Genomic DNA, 26,068 nt, shown 5'->3' on the forward strand with positions numbered 1-26,068 from the left:
TTTTTGATGATAATTTACTTATATTTAAAGGTTTATTCATCTATTCATAATAGAGATAAAGCTTCTTAATGTATTTACTAACCAACATATAATGCTCCAGTTATTTGGCATGTGCATTTTTTTCTCTAGTTTCATAACAATCTCTTGAATAGGTTCATTTAAAAGACAGATAAACTTGTATTTTAACATGCCTGCAAAGAAAGAAAAAAATTCCTTGTATTATTTCTTTGTTGAATTAAAATACTGTTTCCCTTTCTCCTTGATCCTTATCTGTTTTAAAACAATAAATAAACAGAATCCTGTTGCAGGCTTTGCAACAAGGAATCATACTCTTAAATTAAAATACCATTTGTCAATGAATACCATTTGTCAAAATGAGGGAGAATATTATTTTCTTTTATGTAGACTTCAGGTAAATTTATTTTGTGCTTCTGGGAAGTTGGCGTGTTATACTACTGCTATTAATGTTTTGTTGGGAAAAAGAAATTTTGGAAAAACCAAAATGGTAATTGAGGGTGAAGCGATAAGCAGAAATCTTTGTAATTACTTGAGTCAATATGTCTTTTTTTTAAAGAAGTGGACCTGGAAGCTATTATCTTGGGGGGCAAATTTGGACAAGGTAATTGGCTTTGACCTTTTGCCAGATGTCTAACCGTTCCTTTTCCCCTCTCCCTTGCATCCAGATAAATGTCATGCCTTTAGGTTTTTGTTCCCTTGTTCTGGTTTCAAGAGTGGAGCTGCTTATGTAGCTAATCTGTGCTTAAAATTATTTCCACTTCTAACCCCAGTAGGACTCTCTTTTGGGGTATTCAGACAGAATTGACAGCATTGGATTTCTGCCCAGATACTGTATTTAGATAGCTTTGGAGATGCCATTAATTTGACAGCTGCCATAGGAAATCTTTGTTTTGACTATTGTTACAGGGCCTGCAATGTTTCTATTACATTTTCATTTGTAGTCTGCCACTGAATTGCTGTGATTAAAATGAGTAGAATAAGACACCATCAAATGTGTACAAGACATGAAAGGGAGAAAATCAGTGCTAAAAACCTCAGAAGGTAGGCTGTTGCCAAATTTCATTTGAGTATGATGAGATTCTAGAATACCTAGTTATCTTCCAAACACCAGTAACAGCACAGCCTGCGGCTAGAGCTGCTGTGTGCTGTGGTGGAACCAAAGCTGCGTTAACATTTCTCTTGTTGCCAATCTAAAGCAAACTTTCTGTGTGCTTCAGGCAAAAACTGCTTCAGCTGCTTTTGTGATGGTTAACTTGGAAGAAAAAACAGGGTTTTTGGGGAACCATGTTCTTGGGAAGTGGAGATCCTAGCAACTCAGCTATTATTTCCAAAAGGAAACATGGATCTAAGGATCTTTGTCCTGCACAGTAAAGGTGGAGATTTTAGGCGCTGCTATTCTGCCATGTTCAGAGAGGATGGTCACTGTACCACCTACCGAGTTGTGTTAAGTGGCAGAACCACTTCAAAGTTCTGTGTGTTTGTCTTCCAGTTCCCTTTGGTTCTTAGATGTGAACCTCTAGTTTGGTTGTTTTGTACTTGAACCTTATGCAGGTTATTGCAACTTCAGCCTTGTTTTTCATCAGTTACATCATCAGAGGAGACTCAGAAAAACTTTAAATCTGAAATATCGGTTTTTCACAGCCTTTGATATACAAATAGACTGTGACAGAAAAATCTTACTCCTCCCAAAGAAGATAATTTTCATCAGAGCATTACTGAGTATTAACACCCAATATTATTGGAGCTTACTCTGGTGTCAGTAAGGGATTTTGTGTTGAGTGGTCTCCCTCCGCCTCAATTTTACTATTTCATTCTATTTTAGTGTCTGTTTATTTGAGTTCTTCAGCCCTGTGCTTTTTGGCATTGTAAATGAAATACTGAGTTTGAGTAAACTGTAGATCTCTACTCTTCTAGGTGGTGGCAGTTTAGAGAGGTTTCTTCAACTTGCTCCCTCAGATGAGGTTGTCATAGATTTCCTCACCTGAGGGCCAGGATGCCTTGACTTCTTTCTGCTATCCTGTCCAAGTGTCTTGTTCATGCTGACAGTGCTTCAGATGCAGTTTGCCTTAAAAGAATAGGGCAGAGCTTGCAAAATCTTCAGTGTCAGGTACTTTACTTGGACAGTAATGCCTAGAGCATCCTTATTCCTTCTGTCTAAGCATCTGGAGGAAGGGTAAAACCCAGACACCCTCAGCAAACAGGCTCACATGTGGGGAGCAACAGCTGCAGCTGTTGGTGATGGCAGCTTTCGCTGGGGAGGGCCCACACCAGGCCTTGTTCAGCATAAATTATCCACTTGCCACCTTGCACTTTGAATTATCAAGAAGTTTCTGACAGTGATTTCCTTGAAGACATCAGTCACAATCTGCTCTGTGCATTTCCTCTAGTTCTCTGTTTCTGCCTGGTGGCTTCAAAGACAAACGCTGACCTTGACCTATCCCTCTAAAATCACCATTGCTATATATTTTTGCACAAAGACAAGTAGTGGCAATATTACTTTAAATTCAGTCAGTGCTGTGTTGAATGTACACATAGGAAAAATTTTCTTCCGACTAAGAAAGAATGAATAATTTACCAGAATAGAAACTCTAATAAAGGTTTCAGTCAGCCTTTAACTCTGAATTGCCAGAAGGCTAAGTCTGCCTTACTTGACTCTCTGTAGCCCCTGGTACAGTCCATTTTCTGTTACATCTCATCCCAAAGCAAATCGTCTGAAACTGTGTAACTGTGAGGTTTATTTGCTTATTTTAAACGTTAGTAATCTTTAGCTATGACTGGTAACCAGTTGTCTCTGCCTAGTGTTTCTCTGATACTGAGTTAATGCTACATTCTTCTGTGGTCGCTAATTCATTGGAATATGTGGCTTTCAGTTCTCCAAAAGGCATCTGTGAAGCTTTTTCCAGTGGAGGTGGTAATTTTCAGTAATCTACATGTGCAGATTACTAGATTACTATAAAGAATATATTAACTTGCTGTTTGTAGTCATCTTTCCCAGACCTGAAATCCACAAGTATTGAATTAAAAGCTCTGACTGTAGTAGAGAGGTTTGGAAGAACTGGTATAATTCAGTGGGTTGTATACATCTTTACCTTTAAAATGTTTTACCTAAAGATGCAATAGGAAAAACAGAATTGTGAGGGAGCTGCTTAGGGCTGGTAAGTTGCTAACCACTGAGGTCATCCTCAGAGATTCTGAGCTGATTTTATATTTAATGGAAAAGACTGTTGTCATACAGTTTTTACAAACAAAGCATTAAATTATTGATAAGAAAAAGGCTGAAGCTCAGAATGGAGCCAATTATTAAACTATGTACAAAGCACTAGTTTATGAAATTCTTACTAACTATAGATGCTAAGATGTTTCTAAAAATGTTATCTGTAATTTGAATCATAAAGCATCCTATTAAGGAAACCAAAATAATTCTTATGCTCAAGTCATGGCCTGAGAAACTCACTTAATCAAGTATTACCTAGGGCTCAAGTCTAATCCTTTTCTTTCCCTAGAGACATACTGTGAGACAAAGTTTAAGAATAGCCTTGGTATGTATAGTTCAGTTTCTGCTTGTCTCTTGGCAGTTACAATGGGCAATGCAGGTCCTTTCACATACATTTGTAAGAGTTCTTGAAGTGGTTAGCACTGTCCTAAACATGAATCAAGACCTTTGTTGTTTCTCCTGTGTGGGCTTTAGGGATATTTACCCGTATCCTTGCAGAGCCAAGCTTGTAAACCCTTAAAGAAAGAAAATAAGAAAGGTTGTGAGCTCTGTTTTCTTATTACAGATAAAGACAAAAAAATTGGGTATTGATATAAAATGGAGCTTGACTACTTCACTTTTTGCTGATAATCCTTGCATAGGAATGCTAAAAAATCCTGGAGCTATGATAGTGGCGCAACACTTTTGTTGTGAGCTTCCATCAGCTTGCAGAATATTCACAGCTTGCGCTTATTTTGGTGCTTGATTTTTGGTCTGAACAACAGATGTGTGGGGGTTTTGGTCATGGGGGTTATTTGGTTTTGGTTTTGAGACTGCAGTATTGCATGTTTTCTCAAAGAGTTCATAGCCTTCCTGCCAGGGAAGCTTTCTGGCCACCCATTCATGATTTTTCCACTGTGCTTTATGTTGGTTTGGGGTTTTTTTTGGTTTTTTTTTTCATTTTCTCGTGCAGGGGCTGCCACAGAACTTTTCAGCTCAGCATAATTAAATATGAATTAGATCAATATCAGTAAATATCAAGATAGAAAATCCTGCTTAATCCAGGAATTTTAAAAATTACGTGTTACAATGAGTTTAGGTAGTAATCTGTTATCAGTATCTGGGGTTTTTAATAGCTCAGACTTCTGGTAGAGGCCCAGAAAATGTAAAAAGCATGCAATTTCTCTTAAAAGAATGTAAATTTGTACCATATACATTGTAGAAGTCTCAGCAGATGCATCCTGTAACAGGATTTCTTTCCAGTTTAAAAAGGTGCTAGTCATGCATGTGATTGGAGGATATACATACAATAAATAGGAAGCTTGCAATGGCAGTTAGTTTTTGAAAGCCAATATTTATTTTAAACCCTGATATTATTTAAGCAACCTGCTACCTGTGTGTCATGGGTAGATCAGGTGGTTGTGCAAATATATGTAAAAATATTCTTGTTTTTTGAAAACATATCGTGTGTACTCCAGTACAGCGAATATGCATTTGACTGCAGGAGTTAAATGAAAATACAGGTCAACATAGATTCTTTAATTGTGTGTGATTAAAGTGTGAGCCATGCATGTTTTCTCTAGCTGCATTTCTCTTCCTATTCTCCCCCAAGTATATGTTTATTTAAAAAGAAGAGTTGTTTGAAGGACCAATGATACGTGTCTAACTGCTTCCTCTTTGATACAGACAGCATGGCCAGAGGTGCACGACAGCTCTTGCATCCAAACCAGAGCACAGAGAAGATGCACAACCTCCTCCTGCCTGTCTGCTCTTCAGTAGAGACATGAATTTCTTAGGGTAACTTGTACAGCCTCTGGTGATGGCTCCAAACCAACACTGCTTAAAAAAGCCCATTTAAACACAGAAATTTCTCTTTGTTTCAAAGGCTCATCCCATTTTTATAGCTGGCATACAAGCTCAAATCTTTCCCAGTGTTTGAAGTATCTCACAGTATTTTATGCTGTCAAGGCAGTGAACCTATTCTTGTTGAGCCTCATTTCACTTGCTCCCTTGCTGTTAGGGAACCACAGTCTTAAGAGAAGAGACTATATAGTATGGAAGGATTTTAATTCCTTTGTTTATTTTAAAAATGTTATACGCATTGTAATGCAGTGTTGTAATTTGCTGCCTTTTTGAAATCTTAAATATTATGTAAATCCACTTTTCCTTTTTCTTTTTTCCTTGTGTTTCATACTGACTCTGAAAGTACTTTACTATTTTAATATAACCATTTTCTTAGCTGTAGAAGAAAGTAATATTAAGTGAGTTTTGAGACAATATATATGATTAGGAGGTTTAAAATACAAAGCATATACTAGGGTATTAAAAAACTTGTTGGGTTTCTTTTCCCTTTAAGCAAATTCAGGCATTGGGCTTTTGATTGCTTAGGCTGATCTTTCATCTGCTCCATGGAACTGGATTGTGCTTGCCCAATTGTCTGCATAGTTAAAATATTTTGAACATAGCCTATTTTAATGTAACTTCTTTTGAAATATCTGCCTAATGGAGAGGTCTTAATGGAATACTTTAATAGCCCAAAGTGGTTACCTGCAATTGCTCCAGTGTATTTCAGTCAATTACAAGGGAAGGCAATATTTAATGTTGGAGTGAAGCTAGATGGTGTAATGAACTGGCAGATTGCCAATTTGATCTTCTCCACAGGAGAATTTGTATTAATGTGATGCTTTTCATTTGTTCTCCAGAAGGTCACCAGTAATACGTAAATTGGAGTTAAAATTCCCACTCTGTGCAGTACAGGTTTATGGTCAGATCATTCTTGTATATTAGCATATTAAGTATCAAAGAGATTATTTTAGCTATTTCATGTCAAAATTTAAATAGGAGGTGGTTGGGTGTTGGGAAGAGAGCCTGAGAGAATTGTCATCGAAGTCACTGCTGTAAGGTTGCATCTGGATTTCAGCCATGGAGAGAAAGAAAAAGGGGCACATTAGAGCTATTTGTGAAAGAAGAGGTGGTTAATAACTGTAGCTGTTACTTGTAATGTAATCAAGACCACTAATTTATTCTGTGGGGTAGTAACCTTTATAATAAGGTTCTTAGCATATTAGATGTTGCTGATATTTACCTTCTGGTGCTCATTTGCAAGCATCAAGTTTAAATTTTTAGTTCTGACTATTGACAGGGGCTTTTTACTGTGGAACTTTTATAGTCCTTGTGTTTGTAGGACCTTGATTTAGAAAGCAAATGAGTGACTAAAATTACTACTGAAGACCGGATAAATTTGTCTTTTTGCTTTGTATGTTTGTAATCCCATGTTCATCCAATTCCTATACTCTGCCATTCCTATTCCATGTCATAGTCTTCTGTTCCTCTGCTCTGGGCCTCAGGGAAGTGTAGGGTATGAAGAGACTCATGAGTGGTAAGGAGCTGTGGCATTTCACACGTGGCAGGGCTGACATTACTCCAGTAGTAGGTGCATTGAGGTATGGCAAATGGACATCATGCTAAATGGTACAGAAGTGATGGGCACTGGGGATACCATGGGAGAAGACTGCCCACCTCTATAGCTCCATTTGCTTTGCTGACTTCCAAAATAATTCTTGACTTGATTTCCAAGTTTTCCAACGTTGCGCCGGTTTGTGCTTTGGGTGAACACTAAGTCCTGTGTGTTGCAAGGCTCTTGAAGGTGGTTGGAAATAATTTTGTACTCTCACAATTTAACAATCCACTCCCCAGAATGTCTGTGCTATCAAATATTTCTTTCTATTCCTGGTAGGACATAGGAGGAGAATCAGAAAACTCCACGTGTGGTGCAAACTCTGCCTGGGGGCAGGTGGTCCCAAATCCTAATTGCTGTTATGGTTTTTTGACCCTTGAGAAAAAAGGTCCTGAACTTCTGTAACTGAAGATTGTTTTAAGGAACACATTTTCAAGGAACATTTTAAATATAAGTGAAATATCTGAGGTCTGTATTTCCATCCTGAATTTGTGTCACTTGGCAAATCACAGTGTTTTGGGCAAAGCTTTGGACTGTGGGGGTGTGTGATGGAAATTGGTTACTCCTCTGGGGAAGTGACTGTTAGTGTGACTCGTAGCAGAAAACTTCCTCTGGCTCTTTCAAAGCCAAGTGAAGATTTTTATCATGAGAAAAAGAGAAAATGGGGTCACGATGCAACAGGATTGAACTCAAGGACGGAGACCAATTTGCATCTTGTGCTTGTATGTCTGTTAGATTAACAGAGTTTTATTTCAATCTGAATGTTATTAGGAGTAATGTTTTTTTGTTCATCTTCTTCCTTTGACTATTTGCACTGTCACCATTAACATTCCAAACTACTTTCAATGTGTGTTAATTGAGCTGCCAAAATAAAATGATTCTTGCTGTACAGGAGGAAATTAGCATTGTTATGTTGAGATAAACACATGACTCATTCTTTTCTTATGCGTGTAGATGAAATTTGGACTCTTTCTTTTCCCAACTGTACTTCTTTTCTATTTGACTAATAAATACAGGGCTAGTTTTTCAGGTATTGATGATGAGTAGTGCTATTTTTCAGCTCGCTTTCAAACACATGTTCTGTTTGCAAGTGTGCATTTGTGAAAGTGGAAGCAATAATTGAGGGAGGTATTGTGTTTTTCTTTAAGGAACAAACCAAAAATACCCTAACAAAATCAGAGACTTGGTACAGCACTTCAGTGATGGATGGTAATGAGCAGTAGATGATTTGTGAGGTAGGTCAAGGCAAGATAGTACTATACAAAAGATCTTGTACCAAAAAAAGAGATTTTTATTTTCTTTTATATCTCTCTTAATATTAAAAATGTCCTTGTATTATTGACATGAGAAAAACACATGCTACAAAACATTCAGCCAGCAGGAAAATAGATCTGCTCTGCCTCAGGGTTTTAATGTTGCTTCATTTATTAAAGTATCTTTCCCATTTACTTGATATCTTTCCACAATTTCAATAGAACAGTTTTCACTGGGAACTCAGTTAAGGTCTACAATTGGTTAGAAGAATTGATATAGCAAAGTGTTGTTGCCTGTGGTCTGTATCTGCAAAACACTGAAAACCCAGGCGTGGCAGCAGCCATTCCAGTCACCACCTGGCAGAGGAGAAGGAATTGGTCACCCCCCAGCCCCATCTGCTTTCTGCTGTCACAGGCAAATCTTCATTCAAGTGGTGAACAAGATCAGGAGGCTCTTCTGTTGTAATAACATTTCCTCATAATTTGTCATCCTCCATTATTCATTTATATTTTTAATCTCGTATGTTTTCCAGGAGGGCTGGCAACAGTTTGTATCCCCTTGCAGCTGCTGGGGAGCAAAGGGTGAGCTTCCAGGAGCTGAGGGTCAGGAAGTCTCGTGTTCTTTGCCCCCTAACATATGTTTATAATGTTAAATATGTTTAAATTTAAATGTTTCTCAAACTGTGACTTAGAAGTTCTGTTACTTCACCTATTAATGAATGAGTGAGTAAATCTCACTTTGAAACATTCATCTAAGATATTTATAATACCTTTGTCAATAATTTTTCTCCCTTCACTTCCTTATTGTGCATAGGATCACTGGGTGACTTGCTCCTTTGAAGTTAGTTTCTTCCTAGGATCCTTTTGTAGAGTCACAACGGCTTGGAATCTGTTCAGAAAAGGCTTTGAACAGAAACACTTGTGCGTGTTCCTATACAACTGGGGTTGTATAGGAATTTTAACACATCGTCCTTATGAGGTAGAGGCTGCAGCACAAGTTTCTGAGATTTTTTTTTTCTTTTTTTTGAATTGGATCTTTATGGGTTTTCAGTGCCTGAATTTGTCAGACATCCTGTGGAGTTAGAAGGGCCATTAAAGAACAGAAACAAGTGTTTAAATACTCTGACCTCTCTTCTAAACAATTACTTTTGTGGCCAGAAATACTTAACAGAACAATGGCGGCCAGGAGGGACCTCTGGACAAGCCATCTGTATTCTGTCAGGGCTGAGGCTGCACCTGGGGGGCCAGGTTCAGTAGAATTTGAGACTCTCCCAGGAAGAAGGCCCATCACTTCACAGAGGGTATGTGGCTGTGCTTGGCCACCCTTGTGCCTTCTTTACATCCAGCTAGAATTTCTCTGAATGTGGTTCTCTGACCCTTTGACAAACTTCAGCACCACTGTCAGAGCTCTCTTGTTGGGTCACTGTCTCTTGTGCCAGAAGGCTCCAAGCCACATGTGGTAGTAATCCAACTGAATTACACATCTGTATGTGTGTGAGTGCCTCCTGGATGGAAATACTTCACTGCCCCACAAAACTCCTGTCTGTGCTTTTGTTGCTGTATGTCCTTTCCACATGTAGAGGCATTTTCCTTCTATTAGGAAGTACAGTCAAGTTAAATTGACTAATACAAGAGTGAAAGAAACAGTAAATAATGGTGCTTTGTAAAATATAATCTTTCTAAAACTAGGCTAAATATTTAATTAAATTTCTTGATTGATTTTTCTCTGTATTATGAAGGCTTAACTTGTGCATGGTTGGGATTGTTTGCGGTTAAAATCACCTTGTATTCACTGAGAGAAATGAAATGTGAAGACGGGGTCTGTTTATGCTAAACTGGTGGATCAAGTTCAAGCCATGCTCTTCAGAGTCTCATAGGAAGTTTTGACAGCCTGAAAGCTGAATTACCTATTTGGAAGTGTTCTAAATTTAGTGCTAGAACTAAAGCATATGTTTGTTGTTTCAGGTGGTGGTGTATATAACTTTGTCGGAGAGTCCTGCCTTTCACTGCTTGGATCCTTTTAACAGTGTGTCAAAGGTAAGTGGTTCAAGTTTAGTGGTTATGTTCATAACTTAAGATAACAAGTAAACTGGATGTATTGCTTGGTTTTGGCTTTTGTGTAATAGCAGTGTAGTTGTGATTTTTTAATTATTTTTTTTTTTAACTGCTGAATGAATTATTAAATAGTGTGTTTTTTTCTGTCAGTGATCTGGGGCGAATCAGTTCTAGTTCTTACTTTCAAAAAAAAAAAAGGAAAATTATAGGCTCAGACTATTAATTAAGAACTAGATATCGCTTCCATTGTTCTGTGGCTCCTGTCTCCTGCTATCCACTGCTTTGACTTGGGATGTTTTCCTCTGAAGGTGCTGCCTGAAAGCACATGATGGCATGGGAAGTATAGAGGAGAAGCAGTCATCCATAAACCATGGTGGGGCAGGCTTCATATTATTCTTTGGTTGAATTCTAAAAACTAAGTTATAGCTTTGAAAGTGTTGAGTATTGAAGGTATCAGATGGAAAAAAGGTTTTTGTGAGAGCAGAAGTGAGAAGGAAAGAAGGCTTTCTGTGAGAGCAGAAGAGAATTGCATTCAGTGTATAGAGAGCATCTTCCTAGGCTGACTCTGAAGACCTGAAATAATCTAATGAAGCTGATGTTCCTATAGAAGTCTTTTTGTAGTAGAGTATGGCTAATTTCTTTCAATTTGTGTACCCTGTTGTCAGTTTCTAGTAGCTGTAGTTGATCTCTGGCTTAGTAGGAATTTGTTAACTGAAACCTTTAATAAGTGACACCTCCTTACAGCTGTACCAAAAAACAAAAGCAAAATGGCAGAACACTGAATACACATTCAGCATTGTAGTAGCTGCAGCATGGAATCTGGGCTTTATTCAGTACTTTTCCAGATGGATTTGTTACTTCTTACTCTAATTCTCTGTTTATAAAAGTAATGTGACCTTCTTTGGAGGGAAGTTATAAAGTCCAATTATCATCAATTTGGAACGTTCAAATGGAAAGCAATATATTAAGGTGTTGTGTGCCTTCATATTTGCTGTGAGTTCTGTTAAATACTTGTTCAGTTAAGTGTTATGAGATGTTAAAATTAGATTTTTTTATTCAATAAAGGGAAGGTGAACCCGCTAGAATTAAAAATGCAATCCAGTCTTAACTATAATGCCTCATATGTTTTTGCAAATTATTGATTCTCCTTTAAACTGAAAAGGAAATTCTGAAGTAATACTGAGATAGTGGGCTTTTGCGCTGTATTTTCAAATTACCTGACATCTGTCTTTAAATGTACTGAAAAAAATGTATAACCCTGGTCTTTCTAACAGATCGGTGAACACTTAGGTGTTTAAAGACTAATATTGAGAAACCTTTTGTATTAGTTTTCTGGAGTAGAAATTGCAGTAAATTTTCTTTAATACTTTTTCTATGATGTATAAATAGCAAAATCAAAATATTCTTGAAAGAACTGCTAATGTGAAAACAAAATAAATACACAATCCTAATGCAAATGATTCATCAAGCTGTTAACTTAGTTGTAAAATTATTTTTCTACAATAATTTCTTCTCAAAATTAAGCTGGTATTTTGTTGACTATGGGCTAAATTATGTATTTATTTCAAATGTGTAATATAAAACACATTAGAGTTTTATTTTTTAAATCTCTTTCTTGTCCTTTTTATAATAATTTTAAGTTAAATGTTCAATGAAAATAATTTTAAAATAGTCTGCTGCTCACTTAAAGGAAATAAGCCTATGAAATCATGGTTATGTACTTAGTCTTCTTAGTCTTCTTTATTTCGTGAGCTAGTTGCTGTGATATATGGCATATTGAGTAATTTATTATTTTTTTTACTCTTTAATCAAGTAAATGTGGAGGGCAACCAAACATGCCCAAAATGGAGTGAGGTGAGGGTTTTATTATGTATTTTGCAGTAAAAAGATAACAGCTCACTGAAAGGAAATGAGGAAGAACTACCCTGCATGTCAGTTGTTGGGGGTGTAAGAAGTGGCTCTCTTTTTGTATCTTTTTTTTTACCTCTTTATTGAAGAATGAGTACCCAGGATATTGGCTGTGTACAATTAGACCACACTCAATTTAGGTAACAAAATTAAATCTAACCGTATTAATATTTTACTCCTTTTTCTATCCTTTGTGTGCTTGTTTCTGATGGACTGTATTCAGCTTGGTAAATATGTGAATCTTCCAAACCTGGAGCATTCTAATGCTGTGCCTGAAAGGAAATGAATACGTAGGTGCAGGTTCTGTAAAGCCTTACTTACATAATGCTTTGTTGAACCAAAACATAGTAAACCTTCTGCGCTTTGAAAAGGAAATTAACTTGGCAACAAAGTAAACTTTTAGAAGTTGCATAAAGTCCTTAAACTTCACCTAACTGCAGGCTATCATGTATCCTTACAGGATTTTGTTGTGATTATCAAGGTCTGCCTGGTCTTTTTATATAGCTGGGCAAGCTGGCTTTTTTCAGTTGTTTGCTTTCCTCTCCCTCACCTTTAACGTCATATTTTATGTATTGATATTCTGTACTTTTGAACTTGTCCCTCACTCACTTGTAGTAATTGAATCAAAAATAAGATCTCATACTGTGTTTTCACAATAAAATATTTTGAAAAGTGGTTGCATTATTGATATGTGCATTGAGCATTTTGTATTTTAGATTAAAATCTTCTGAGAAATGTGATTTTTTGAGACTTGATACACTTGTACGGAATACTTGGTTCTTTAGGGTTACCTCTGTACATGGGAGGGAGATTGTTTGATGACATCAGAAGCAAACCGGTGTGAGCAAAGTTATCAATGTCTTCGTACTCAGCAGATTTGTCAAAGGCTACAGTACCACAGCATAGAACAGAAATCCTTTTCTGTAAAGATTCTCAGAGCAACCATGAAAGAGATGAGCTCCTCACATTTTAAGACTGGGGTCCTGCACTCAGCTACTGACAGATAGATCCTCCTCATCTGTTCAAGAGCAAAAAGCACCATAGGCATGTCAGCTTGGAACTGTTTGTGGTGCTGTATCAGAATATTTCTTGGTGTTTTTCTGTGATTCAGCATATTTGTAGCTGTTGCTTTTGGATATTCTTTAACCCAAGGAAAATTATACCTATTCTCAGTGTTTCGTATTAGTTCTGGGAAGCTTTGATTCTGACAGTTATGAAGAGAATGAAAGGTATGTGCTGAGTGGATGTCTGGATTCCTTTCCCTTAAAAAATATTTCTGTAATTACACCAATTATCTCAGGTGCCCAAAGTGATTGGGATCCTTTGAATGCAACTTCAGTCTTACTTAAGTATATTTACAGACATTTAGTATAAGAAATGAATTTATAGAATACTGCCTGTTATGCTAGTGGCATAATACTTTTTAACCTATAATTGAGGACAGTGGGGAAGAATACTTTCAGCCCTTTCTTACACTTCCATTACCACAGGTAGAGACAGAGATCCTGAATAAATTGATTTTCCATGATAATATTATTTAAGTATTTCTTTTTTTAGGTTTTTCTTTACTGCTTTTTTTCTGTTTCTCTTTGTAGTAATTGTAGTCCTTTGCCTGAACTATAGGCATGTTTTAATTTGCTAATAATATGAAAGTTACGAATCAGCTGTCTAGTTTTTTTCCAGTTTTGATAGTTTCAGGTGCAACTTATGTTTGAAGTATCAGCAGTACCTGTTACAGCCCACAAATGTCCTTTGCAGTGTGCTTTAACTGCAGTCCATATGGATTCCTCCTCAGAGAACAATGTACAGCTTTAATCAATGCAGGAATATTAATTTCAATAAAAATATGACAGTGTTCACATATTTTTCAAGATGGAAGTAGTTTTGGTATATGATAGCCGGTGTGGACTTTGTCTGTCTTGTCATCCAGCATGGCAGTTTTTCTGAGCCAAATAGTTTGGTGTGTTATCTAGATGTTGAAATTGGTGAATTTCACAGAAGAGAAGAATATTTAAAAGTTATTGTGGTATATTTCTTGTAGAATTCTATTTCTAATAACTTGGTTAATTAATCTTGGATTACAGTTACTGTTTGCACTTTGTTACTGTAGTAACAAAGCTCTAATTCTACTAAGCAGAGTGGACAGAAAAAAATGAGCTTGCCCTGTTGTTTATTTTTTAAGCCAGTAGCAACACAAAGCATAGAATACCATGCATACAGATGCAAACCTTTTACAGTTTATTTTTCTTTCCCTGATTTTAAGTTTGAGAGCTTTATTTTAAGATATCACAGGTTCCTTGCTGTCTTGTGGATTTAAGCCCTGCTTTCCTTTGTACTTTCTCTTCACACCCTTTTGTTTCAGGGATCCACTGAAGCACTCAGCCCTCTTTATTTTGGAGGCAGTTGTGTCAGCTGGTCCTAGTTGTTCCCTGCAATAGAGCCTTAGTGTAGCCTTTTTTTCTACGTGCCCCATCCTCTCTTTTATCCCCCCAGCTTTCTTATAAATGATCATTCTCCTGATTTTTTGATTCAGCAGCTCTATGTTTAATCCTTCCAGGTACTGATGTTTCCACTCAAACCAGTTTGTTTTCCTTACTGGTTTGGTTCATTGGATTTTTTGTAGCACACCTTTTCCTTGAGACTGCTTGTTCCACCTTGTTGGGAAGGATGAAGCCAGAAAACCCACCTCTTCCTACTAATACTTAAAATTTATCAGTAGCCTGATTTTTTTTATTTTAGTGTGCAATACCATCATCTTAACAGACATGTTCCTGTGTGTGAGCTAGATATCTGCCTCATGCAAGCAGCTTCAGCAGGTGATGTCAGAGATGATTTTGCTGAAGCAGCAGGTAGCTGGGGGATCCAAATTTTCCCAGGAGGCTGCTTTTGAATTCTCTATCTTGCACCAAAATCCATAGCTCTTAGCACATTCCCAGATAAGCTCAGTTGTCTCATACCATTAGTTCTCAGGTTATCACATACCAGCCCCAAAAATGCTGTTGAATGAGGGTTAGACTTCTCTTTATATTTGACCCCTGAATTTGTTTTTCAAGATTAAACAGTCAGAGTATTAGTTTTCCTTGCTTAGTTCTCTCTGAAGATTACTGAATGATATTTTCTGCCAGCCCTGGATTTGTATGCGATCTGGAAAGGTCTGTTCCATTATTGCTGGAGAGAGGGCTGGTTTATGATGGTGAATATCTGGATGCATGTTAATGTGAAGCATTTATTTCAAAATGAAAGAGTGTTGACATCCCTGAGTTTACTTGAATGTTTTTGACTAGAACTACAAAACCTGTGTGTGTATGTATGTTTATAAAATTGGTTTTGAAACTACTTCATAAGGCTTTAACAATTATGCTCCGTAGAATTTGAATGTACCGTCAAAGGGGTGATGGAAGCTAGCATTTTCAGCTGCTTCTTGCACTTCAGGCACTCTTTGGATGCTTGGCTGCTGTAACATACTTTCTGACTGCAGTAAATTACTGAAACTTCAGAAAGTCTTGAGCTATGAGTTGGAAGTCTTCTTCCATGTAACTGCTCACAGATCATTATGTGGCCAGCGTTGGGGTGTCCTATTTGTGTGCTGGGCTTATGTCCATTGTGTGAAGAGCAGCTGCTGCTTTGTATTCAGGAAAAAAGTGGCAGAGATCAGAAGCCTGCTGATTGTTGTAACCTGCTTCCTGCCTGTGGTTTGGGAGAACGGAAGAGAAATGACAGCATAAAGTAGGTCACTGGTTAGCTAAAGATCCTGGCCTGTAGGTGGTGGCTGGGCATTTTGGCATTTCCACATCCTGATTCAGTACCTTAACTAATCCTGCAAAGTTCTTGAAAATAAGAGAAACAAAACTGGGGGCAATATTTGATGAAATTACATAGTGCTGCTTAGCTTTACAGACTATAGCTTGGTTTCAGGATGGAGTTTTTTGAACCTAAATGTATTTATTACACGCTAGAGGAACAGGAACAAGGCATCAAATAACAATTCAGATCAAGACCTGTTCCTCAGAGTTTAATTTACAAGAAACTAAAGAACAAATAAAATAAAAATGCTTGGTATTAGTCACTTGAAACAGTGGGATTCTGTGGTCGAGGAAAAGAGAAGAGATATCTCTTCTGTAAATTCTCCCCAGGGTCCAGAGGAGGAGGTGATGAGTATATCTTTCTACTTGTCCCTATTCTCTTTTTTTCTCTATTTTCTTTATATTCTATTTTATTCTCTGTTACCTTGAGGTGAATTTTTACATGCTGGCTCCTGTTTCTGTTTAGTCATTGGATTGTAACTTGCTGCTCCTTTAATACACTGCTCTACAGCTCTCCAGTATTTGTGTATCAGTTTTCTTCAGAAATCCTTTCATTGATGCTTGATCCAGATTTGGTAACACTGTTGTCTTGTTTGAGTAAGGTCTGAGTTAGATAATGAAGAAGTTGTCTACTTCTGTTGTAGCATTACGTTTAACAGGGTTGTGGTGTGTCGCCGCTCTTGGATATTGACAAGTAATGCTTAGTACTTGACAGCATCTTGTAGCACCTTAGTATTTTGTATGGCTTAGAGCTGAACTGGTGTATGAGAGCAATGGCATAGTCATTTTTATTGAAAATCAGTAGCAGTATAATTTTTTTAATTTGTATTAGTCTACAAGGAACAAGAACTCTGTGGTTAAAGTTCCACATTTCAAACCTGTGTTTTTAAACCTGTTTTTTCCTGTATTTAATCTTTGTTCTTGTACAGATGTTAATTCTCACAAGCTCTCACCGTGTTTGGAAATTATTTGGCTGCTATTATTTCCCTTTCATTTTTGTTGATGCATTTTTTTGTTATCTGGTGGGAGTAAGGAAGAAAATGTGTCTGTGAGCGTGCGAGGGTAGAATGTCTCATCAGTGCAAGAGTACGTAACATTTCTGGATGAAAGGGAATGTAACGTAGCAGCCCAAACCAAATGTTTAATTTTGAACCAAGTTATTGCAGGGAGGTTTTACTCAGGAAAAGCAAGCTTTGGAGAAATTTGACAGGAGATTAAAATAATAGGAGGAGATCTAAAGGCATTTGGAAGTACTCCATTTTGTGCTTACTTCAGTAATCCAAGTACTGAAGGTGAGAGTAGGAATAAAGGAGGATGACAGTCCAGCATCATGGGTCAATGTTGGTCTCTCTTGAATGTTGTATGTTTTGCTCTTAGAAATGTAGACTTTTCTAATTGCTTATTTTTGGTTTTGGTTAACTGTTTCTATGGAAGAAGTCGGCTATTCCTACTGTGAAAATTTACTTTCAGAAGCTTATCCTTTTGAGCAGCAGATCTGGTGCAGTGGAAAATTGTGTTGGGATAATAGCAGTGGAACAACTTTTGAGATTGTCTGTGTAAGCTGTCTTATAGCAGCTGGCACCTGAACTGCAACATAAGAGCTCAGAATAAGGAGCATCTTCCTAACGTACTTACAGAAGCATGTGTTCTCTGGAGCACTCCTGGGATTTTAGACAAAGGGGTTTAGAAAATCCTCTTTCATCCTCTTCTCTCTTCTGTGAAAGGTGTTTCTCTCTCTTAGCTTTGTAACCCTCTTCATCAACTGAGGAATTAGCAATAGCTAGCTGCTGTAATTGTAGCAGAGCACCCCCAAGTACAGTGTTTTGGAAGAGGTCCTCATTTAAACTGGAGAAAGATATGTAAGAAATAATTTCATTGAAATAAATGAATCTTACCAACAATCCGGATTAAAAATGTGGTCTTGGTTTTAAATTTAAAGCATTCTTTAAAAGTTATAAGACAAGTAATTTTGAAACCTGTTTTGTTTGGGAAAGTTTGAGGGATAGTGTTTCCTTTGCATTTGAGTTTTGGGAGCAGTACGATAGGATTCCTGTATTGACTCTGTAGTGCTGTTAGATGGAAGAAGAAATAATTTTAAGGGGAGGCTGGGATTGCCATTTCTCGCCTAGACTTATACTTCCTTGGTTAGCACAGCAGTCAGTGTGACTGACAAGAGACTTGTGAAGCTGCAGAGTTCACTCACATCTCACAAAAGATCCAAGTGTTTCTTTATTTAAATTGTGCTTTTGCTGGGTACATGTCCTATCAGGAAATTAAAGTATAGCTTTCTGAGTAACTATCTCATGTTCCAGTCTTTTTCAGGAAGATGTACAGATTTATACAGGAATAAATTTAATACTATTACCTGTCTCTTAATGAAATCTAATACTGCATCTTTCAAGCTGCCTGGTTACTTGCATAAGCACAGAATCAAGAATGGTATCTTATGTCCAGTGATTATTTTAACCTGTAGTATTCAAAGACCCTGCTTCTAGAAAGTAGTTTTTTTTGCCTGACAAACTCTCCTAGATATAAGAAATAGGTGTTCATTAACCCCAATTCTGCTTTGGAACTTTGCCTTGATATTTAAATTGAGAAGTATCTTTCCTCCCCGCTCTGCCCCCATCCCCCCACTGTTACATGCATCCATTCATATTGGGTAAAAATTTTAGTCCAGGTGACTTGGTAAGAAAATCCAGAAATCTAAAAGTTTATTCAGCATTCAAAACAACAGTAAACTGGAAGATATATGGGAGCAAAATTTGAACAGGACCTTTAAATTACTTATTACTCTGTGAACTAGAAAGTTTAAAATTATTATAACAATTAAAACTGTTTTCTCATTTTCCTACTGTTATGGGACAGATTGATGGGGCATTTTTGGAAAAGCAAATGATAAATTACTTAAGACTGTAGAGTGAATGTTGTCTAGGAATGGACAATATATAAATATATATATATATATATTTTTGCCCCTTAAAGACTTTGAAAATAAATGGAGTTTTGAACTGAACAAACATATCTTCCTCTTTCTAGTTAAAAAGTGAATATATGATTTTTCCATTGGGGAACAGAAGTTCAGCAGTTCAATTTTATTTTCAGCATTTTATAGACAGTTTAAAGTGAAATCCCTTGAAAAGTAGGTAGCAGTGTTTCAAGGGATTAGCAGTAAAACATAGCAATCCTCAGTGATTCTGAGCTTTGTCCTTCTGTGTGAGATCAAGGTTAAACTTCTTATGTCTGAGGACTGTTCTTTGTTTATACAATACATAAATGTACTAATACTTCCAGTGAAGTATAAATCCTGCAGACCATTGAATGTTTGAGCTATAGGAAAAGAAGCAGCGGTAGAAGCAAATCTTTCAAACACTTTATTATTTGGAATCTTGAAAGAAATTCAAGGATGTCTCCTTTATAAAATCTTACGTTGTTCACCATGTCCTGACTAGCTGACTGGTTTAATTTCGAGAAGGAAGGTTTATTGATAGTAAGGATGAAAACCTGTGAACAGGGGTACACTTAATTTGTTCTTTCACAGAGCATGTCTTACCAGTCTGTCATATAGCTAAGTTTACCTAAATGTCCTCTCAGTAGAGTGTCTGGTTTTATTTTCTGACCTTGTGTGCTTGGCTCCCTTCTACTCTGTTTTTTTAAAGAACTGTGGAGAGGTTGTTAGGTGTGAAACGATTTGTAATTTTTTCTTAATGTGGACACCTTATACCATAAGGTATATTTTATTCTTCCTGGGCTTCCCCATATCTTTTAACTTGTTTGTTGTTAGTTTCATGTGTTTCTGAATAGAGAGGTAGACTTAAATGCTGTGTGCCTCGAGGAGTGGAGAAAGCCATGCAGAGCAACAGCAAGAAACATTAAGCTTATCTGTGTCTCTGACTTTGTAGAAACACTGAAACACCCATAAACCAATGCAAAGATGTGATCATTAATCATTGCTGCTGTTTTAGAGGTGAGATGAGGTCTCTTTTCCAAAAGTTTTCTTTAGGGCAACGGAGTTTATTAACTGCATCATTTTTCTGGAACTGCTTTTAAAAGAATTCAGGAGAAGGAGAGTTAATGCTCTTTTCTGGCCCTCTTGCTATATCTAAATATGAGGCAGTTTGAGGTTCTGTTGTTTTTACTCTGCAGCCAAGAAAAATGGGCCAAAAAAGCTGCCACCTTCCTGTTTGTCTCATGTTGTTTGCAGTCAAAAAGTCTGAAGATGTTCTCTCTGCACAATCTGGGTTTTCCCACTGCTGTCTAGAATGCTCCAGTGCTCCTGATTGCCTTCAAAATAAAGCAAGAAGACTTTTTGCACTAATAGTGGAAATAGTCTTTACAGGTTGGATCATTCACAATCGCTGCATCTGCATTAGGCTGCTGCTGGAGGCAGAAAAAAACCTTGCAGCTGCTGCCTGTACTTGCCCGAGCTCTGCGTGCTGCTGGAGATTGAGGCAGCAGGTGCAGGAAAGAGAGGTTGAGGGCAGATGGCAGAAGCACAGGGAGGGTAAAGGCTGGAGGAAGAGCTTTCTAGGGAAAGGGATATTAGGCAGCTGCCTGTCATTGGAGTTGTTTTATATTCAGACTTTTTTTTTTTTCCCCCATCTTTCAACAAATTAAAATCAGCAGAGATGACAGTTCACATTCCTTGTGTTTTCTGGTAAGTATATGATAAAACAGCATGAAAAGATATGTAGTCTTCAAGATACATGGACATACTTTCTTCCAAAAATACTATTTGAGATGAAACCTTAAAAATCTTCTCTTAGTGTTGTTTTTTGGGTTTTTTTGGCTTGGTCTCTAGAAGGCTGCCAGTGTACTGTCTGTTAATCTTTGTCCTGTTTTCTGAACGACATAGTAATATACATTTCCTAAAAACAACACACACCCCAAACAAACTGAAACACGTTTGTTTGGTTTTCTTAATCCCTTAAGGTTGTCATCCCTTATTTATGGAAAGATTTGAGCTAGGTTTTTCTTACAAGCCCTTTGCCTTGTCTGTTGGTGACTATACTAAGCTTAGTTAGAGATGTGATGAAGTGTTTTCTCTGTAATTTCTATTACTATCACTCTCTATTTAGGAATAGGTAAGTTATAAGGCTTGTAGCTAGTACTGTGTAACTGTAACAGGAGTTGCTATAATACCAGCTTGTTCCTGTAGAATACCAGCTTTTTGTCCTTTGAAATAGAACTTTAAATTTAAATCATCTGTCAGAAGCTGAAAATGAACACTGCCTACTTTATAACAGGCATACTGTTCCAAAGAAGGCTATAGAAATATCCTTTTCAAGTAAAACATCAAAAGAGTTTTAAAAACTCAGCTTCCTGACACAGCAGGGCGCTTATCATATAAATAGAAAAGATTGTACAAAGTATTATGTGTTTTAAAGTCTGCCACGTTGATTAAGCATTTGTATCTTGAACTGCACCAGATGAGGAAATTTTGTGGTATAGCAGTATTACTAATGAAAATCTTAAATATTGAATTGGAAGGGTTAGCTTATGTGGAAGTCACAACATGAGACAAGTGAATAGCGCATAAAATTAGAGTGCTACTGCATAATTAGCCGGCCAGAACTCAAATTTGTATTCTTCTGATGTTGCAGCAGCCTACCTTAAAACAGCCTGGATGGTTTTCTCTTTGTATCACCAGAGAGTTAGCAGCCTAACGTGTATTTGCTACTTTTCATAGAATCATAGAGTATTTAGGGTTGGAAGGGACTTCTAAAGGTTGTCTAGTCCAACCCCTCCTGCAGTGAGGAGGGATATCTTCAAGTAGATCAGGTTGCTCAGAGCCCTGTCTAATCTGACCTTAAATATTTCCAGGGTTGGAGCATCTTCCACATCTCTGGGCAGCCTGTTCCAGTGTTTTACCACTCTTCACTGTAAAAAAAATTTCTTCCTTATATCTAGTCTAAATCTACTGTCTTTTAGTTTAAAACCATTACCCCTTGTCCCTATCTCAGTAGGCCCTGCTGAAAAGTCTGTCTCCATCTTTCTTATAGGCCTCTTCTATGCTATAAAGTCATCTCTTCTCCAGGCTGAACAACCACAACTCTCTGAGCCTGTCTTCATAGAAGAGGTGCTCCAGCTCACTGATCACGGACCTGCTCCAACAGGTCCATGTCTTCCTGTGCTGAGGGGCCCAGACCTGGATGCAGTATTCTGGGTGGGGTCTCACCAGAGCAGAGTAAAGGGACAGAATCACCTTTGACCTGCTGGCCACACTGCTTTTGATGCAGCCCAAGATGCAGTTGGCTTTCTGGGCTATGAGTGGACATTGCTGGGTCATGTCCTGGCTTTCATCTACCAATGCTCCACAGTTCTTCTCGATAGGGTTGCTCTCCATTCCTGCATCCCTCAGCCTGTACTTACATGGACTTGGCCCTTTTGAACCTCCTCAGGTGCCCATGGGCTCAGTTATTGAGCTTCTCCATGTCCCTCTGGATGGTATCCCATCCTTCAGTTTTGTCAGCCGTAGTTTGGTGTTATATGTAGACTTGCTGAGGATGTGCCCCATCTGTGTCACCGATGAAGAAGACGTTGGACAGTGCTGGTCCCAGTGTGGACTCCACATGCCACTGATCTCCATTCAGACACTGAGCCATTGATTAATACCCAGATACCCTCTGGATGTGACCATCCGGCCAGTTCCTCATCCACCGAGTAATCTATGCATCAAATCCCTATCTCTTCAGTGTAGAGAGAAGGATGTTGTGGGGGACTGTGTCAAAGGTCTTACTAGAGTCTGGACAGACAACATCTGTAGCCTTTCCCTTATCCACAGTTGTAGTCACTCCATCATAGAAGGCCGATAAGTTAGTCAGGTAGGGCTTGCATTTGGTGAAGCTACTTTCTCACATAACCATTAACAATTCTATTCCTACTTGATATTTCCTGAAGTCTTACGTTGTGTTTTTTCTTGCAACTTTTGACATTGTATGCCTCAAATTATGAAGCTGTATCAGTCTAAATAATGGGCAGCTGTGAGGTGACTTGAACACGTCCAGAGGAGGGCAACAAGGCTGATGAAGGACTTGGAAAACAAGCCATATGAAGAACGATTGCAGGAGCTGGGGTTGTTTAGCCTGGAGAAAAGGAGACTCAGAGGTAACCTTATCACTCTCTGCAGCTTCCTGAAGGGTGGTTGTAGACAGCTGGGGGTTGTTCTCTTTCTCCAGGTAGCAACTGACAGAACAAGAGGACCCAGTCTTAAGCTGCACCAAGGGAAATATAGGTTGTATATTAGGAAAAAGTTTTTTAAAAAAGGATAAAGTACTGGAATGGTCTGCCTGGGGAGGTGGTGGAGTCACCATTCCTGGATGTGGCACTTGGTGCCATGGTTTAGTTGAGGTGTTAGGGCATGGGTTGGACTCAATGATCTTAAAGGTCTCTTCCAGCCTAGTGATTCTGTGTGTGTGACTTTGGCTTTCAAGAAAGGAAGAAAAAACGTGAGCTGGAAAATTGGCCTCACTGCATTCATTGTGCTTGGCAGTCTCTTCTTTTGAGGGCATCAATATTTCAGCATCCCTGCTGGTCTTGTACATCAGACACTTGTGCTGCACCTTCCTGCTGAAGTGGAGCTTGCAGAGCTGGAAAAACCTACAGCCATCAGATACTGACATCACTAAGAATCTGGACTGCAGGCAAACTGTAAGTGGGTCTCGCTGAGGTGATGCAGCCTTTTTGTTTAAAACTTCCTTTTCCTTAACTATTTCTTTTACATTTTAAGAAATCATTTGAAGCAGTCCCTGCTTGCTTATTTCACCTGAGCAGGCTCATTCGTGTGATAGACATCATGAAAATTTTGGATGAGAAATTTTTTTGCAAAAATCTTTTTATACATTCTTAGATAAACACACAAAGATTTCATTTTTATTGAATGGTAAAATGCTGTACTGTCTTCTTAGCAGGAGAGATGTATTACTAACATGTATTGTCCTTTATTTCTTTGTCTTCTAAAAAAACTTCTAAGCTACTTACAAGACAAAAAAATGTGCTTGAGCTCTGTACTCTATTGGAGCTATGCAGAAATTCGTTACCACTAAACTAGTCTTGAGGTTTCCTGTTTGCAGTTGTTCTGCAATGTGAGATTCAAGGTGCCAGCACATAGCTGCAGCCGTATTAGAGGTTGGGGTATCAGATATGTTGTGGGGCTGGGAGAGGCCAACCTTGCCTAGCAGCTGTCAAAGGCATTTGGCTGCAGAAACAAACCTCAGCCCTCACACCACTGTGCCCACGAACAGTGGCAGGCCACAGCAAGGGGACAAGGTCTGAGGTCTGTAGGCAGCAAGGTCAAGTTAGTATAGTTCTAAATTGCTGATTAATTATGAGTGATCCTTCTCTTTCTTTGGAGATACACTGTCCGGTTATGTTAGCAGGAGGTATCATCTGAAAGCCCCATCCTTTCTGTGCCTGCAGAAGGGGACTGTGGCAGGGCTGTCCCGCCCAGGTGCACGGGTCATAGCGCCTCTGGTGCCATTAAGTGTTGCGCTGGCCTGGATCGCCCTCACCCTTTCATCTATAATTATGGCTTTCTGGGGTTTTTGTTTGTTTTTTGTTTTTTTTTGTTGTTGTTTGTTTGTTTTTTGGTTTTTTTTTCCCCCTAAGTGATTTGAAAGCAAACCAAGTGCTTTTTGCACTTTAGAGCAAATGTCCTGGTGCTGCCACAAAAGCTCGTGGCGACTACTGACCCTGCCTTTGAGCCACTCCTGCATTGTGGCTGAGGCTATTTGTCAGCTGATTGCTAAATCTGTCCAGCTTGGATGGATGGGTAGACCTAAACCAGGATCTCAAAAGAAGCTGAAAAAAAAAATTAGCAAAAGGTAGAACTGTAATAGCTTTGTGGATGTTTCTGATATCTTGGAGTGTATTTGAACATTAAAAGTGTTTTAATTTTTCTTATTACTGTTATATGTTAAGGAAAAAGAAGAAAATGGTTGTCTCTGTAAAATAAGCCCAATATGTAGAAATAAGTATTAAACCTTTCTTCCTGCATCATGTGCAGTCAACTTAATATGCTATCTAATTCTGTACTTATTCTTTTGTTAATATTTAAATTATTACAATGCAGTTTTAATACCCTTTTTATAGTTCTTAATGAGCTGAATTTTACTTCTTTCAATACTTTCAATTTATGTTTCTGGGTTTGAGCTTATTGCTATCAGGTTTTCCTTTTCATGGAAAGGACCAGGGAGAGGGGACACAGAAAACCTCTAGATCTTTTTACCTCCTTTTTTAACCAGTTCTTTTGTAAATGCTAAATTTTGAGAGTAGGTTGCAAATTGTAATAAAACATTCCTCCTTTACAGTGGATTAATTTATTTATATCTTTGTTCACTTTTTTTTTTACAGCCTTCCACTCATCTTTGCTTTCAGTTTTTGAAAACTGACCCCTTAAAATACAGATAGCAGCATCTATTGATTGTGACTGTGTCTTCAGTTTCCACATCAAAGTAAATTAGATAATAATTACTTGCACGTACTCAGCTATCTCTTTTAGTTCTGTAATCAATGCGTCCTAATGAGACCTAATAGTGAAATACCCCAAATTAATTGTGAAGCTTGGGCTAAAACAGTCGACTATTTTAGGTTGCCTGAGTGTGAGGGGCTTTTTTGCTCAGATATTGGTTCGACACCCTAGAACCACATAGCTGGGTGATTCATGCTTGTTCACTACAGCTATTTTGCTAACTTCCTTTCAAAGAGAGAGAGAGAGTAGTCTTACAGTAGTTTTTGATGCAGTGACCTCTTTCTGAAGAAATGTGTCTCTTGGGGTGGGTTGACACATGTTATATGAAGTATTAAAGTATTAAACTGCAAAAGCAGTTAGACAAAATGGCATTTATGTGATCCATCTCTATTTGTCCAAGCACCAGCAAATAGCCCAAGTAACAAAGCATGGAAAGGGTTTTACTGGTTATAACAAAGGTTATAATTATAACAGCTGGTTATAATTTGGGTCAGTTTGTTTATTCTTTTTAAACTTCTGCATTTTGAGATTTACTTGTAACACTCATTAGAAAAATATCTTTCTTGGTTTAGGTTAACTTTGGCTTTTGAATGAAGGAGGTGATATTTTCCTGTTTCTTCAAACATGTTCCACTAGAAATGCTAAAAGTAGATCCAAAAGGATCTACTTCTTTTTCACAAGTGTTTGTTTGAATTCACATTACCAGTTCTTTTTCGTGCCTTCTGAGTTCTCTCTTTGTGTTAGCAATTTACTGGTCCTCAAGAACTGAACAAAACAATTTCAGATGTAAAGATGTGGTTTTTTTAAATCTTTCTATATGTCAAAACTGTTCATGTGGGCTGATGCAAGAAAACTAACCACACACCCACACACGTAACAAAAAAACTGTAGGTGAAAAAAAAATTCAAATTTCCT

General features: G+C 37.8%; 1 protein-coding gene across 3 annotated transcripts in view; it reads left to right on the forward strand.

The window, feature by feature from the left end:
* The window catches only part of NCK2 (NCK adaptor protein 2), an 85,558-nt gene that overhangs the window by 22,581 nt on the left and 36,909 nt on the right, over window positions 1-26,068 (forward strand). For 2 of the 3 annotated variants that reach the window (XM_040056518.2, XM_040056517.2), the window contains exon 2: window positions 9,887-9,958. The gene's annotated coding sequence lies outside the window, so the exon portion shown is untranslated. Of the gene's footprint in view, window positions 1-6,947; window positions 7,119-9,886; window positions 9,959-26,068 lie in introns of all 3 variants that reach the window. The other variant, XM_058419453.1, reaches the window with a different exon arrangement.

Source organism: Hirundo rustica, chromosome 2 (genome assembly GCF_015227805.2).
Source record: "Hirundo rustica isolate bHirRus1 chromosome 2, bHirRus1.pri.v3, whole genome shotgun sequence".
Classification (NCBI taxonomy): domain Eukaryota; kingdom Metazoa; phylum Chordata; class Aves; order Passeriformes; family Hirundinidae; genus Hirundo; species Hirundo rustica.